Source organism: Scyliorhinus torazame, chromosome 7, assembly GCF_047496885.1.
Source record: "Scyliorhinus torazame isolate Kashiwa2021f chromosome 7, sScyTor2.1, whole genome shotgun sequence".
In the NCBI taxonomy this organism is placed as follows: Eukaryota; Metazoa; Chordata; class Chondrichthyes; order Carcharhiniformes; family Scyliorhinidae; genus Scyliorhinus; species Scyliorhinus torazame.
The window spans coordinates 294,607,645-294,609,125 of NC_092713.1; the positions used below are offsets into that span (position 1 = coordinate 294,607,645).

General features: G+C 42.9%; 1 non-coding gene across 1 annotated transcript; it reads left to right on the forward strand.

Moving 5' to 3' along the window:
• Positions 1 to 466: 466 nt before the first annotated feature.
• On the forward strand, positions 467 to 540 carry trnat-agu (transfer RNA threonine (anticodon AGU)). The gene has a single exon. It is a non-coding gene; the product is annotated as a tRNA-Thr (tRNA).
• Positions 541 to 1,481: the final 941 nt, after the last annotated feature.

Sequence of the window (1,481 nt, forward strand, 5' to 3'; positions counted from 1 at the left end):
TGCAAACCACTGCGCCACCTTGTCGCCCAGTGGCTGTTTGATTCTAGTGGATTGCTGGGACAGTAAGGAAATAATCTTGTGTTTATAAATTCAGTTTGCAAGTTTCTGAAAAATCCAGGGACCCTATACTCCCTCAAAACAAACAGATTATCTCAATAGTGGAAATGGCCTCAAGGTGTTTCGTCACTTGTATGAAAAAATGTCAAATTGACCTTAATTTACCCTGAAAGATTTGAGTTTCCTGAAAAACATGGGCAGAAAGGCCACAGAGCTCACTCCATGAAGCTCAGAATCGCACCTGTCCCGTCTTGACAGCGTCCAGTTTGTAAATAGGCTGCCTTCAAATTGGGAAAATCCAATCATATACCCAGAAAATATTAAGCAGCATTAAATATTTCCACCTATTTCTGAATTGATGAAAAAGGTTTTCACTGAAATTCCATCAGGAACACCACGATTCTAGATTGGCACTGTGGTTTAGGCGGTGAAAGCGCCTGTCTAGTAAACAGGAGATCCTGAGTTTGAATCTCAGCAGTGTCTTTATGCATTTAGGTCAATGCAGCTTCCTTGAGACAAATGCTCACAATTTATAGGGGTGGTGCAGTGGTTAACACTGTTGCCTTATGGCGCTCAAGACCCAGGTTCGATCTCGGCCCCGAGTCACTGTCTGTGTGGAGTTTGCAAGTTCTCCCCGTGTCTGCGTGGGTCTCACCCCACAACCCAAAGATGTGCAGATAGGTGCATTGGCCACGATATATTGCCTCTTCATTGGAAAAAAAGAATAAATTTATAAAACAAAAAAAAAGGAACACCACGATTCTCTGAACTCAAACCAATGGCGACGTGAAGAACTTGCTTTTTAATGCAGCAAGTGGCTAGGATCTGGAATGTACTGCCTGAGAGTGTAATGGAGGCAGATACAATAAGGGCTTTGAAGAGGGAATTGGATAAGTTCCTGAAGAGAAGAAAATTGCAAGGCTCATGGAAAGGGCAGGGAGGAGAGTGGGATGAACTGAGCTGCTTTTGAAGGCAGCTGGCACTGACCACTGGGCTGAATGGCTTCCTCTTGTGCTGTAACATATAAGATTCTATGATCTTATCTGTTCTGACTTAGTTTTGGTGAATCAAGCATTGTCATTTTACCAGGGGTCAAAATGCACTTTTGCAGCTGTCCAAGATGGCATTTGCCCAATAATGGCAAACCTGGTAGAGCTGCGGGAGGTGACTGCTTAGTGGTGTTTGTAATCCAGAGACCCAGGATAATGCTCTAGGGTTCGAATCCCACCACGGCAGATGGTGAAATTTGAATTCAACAAAAATAAAATCTGGAATTAAAAGTCTAAGGATAATAATAATCTTTATTGTCACAAGTAGGCTTACATTAACACTGTCATGAAGTTACTGTGAAAAGCACTTAGTCGCCACATTCCGGCACCTGTTCAGGTACACAGAGGGAGAATTCAGAATGTCCAATTCACCTA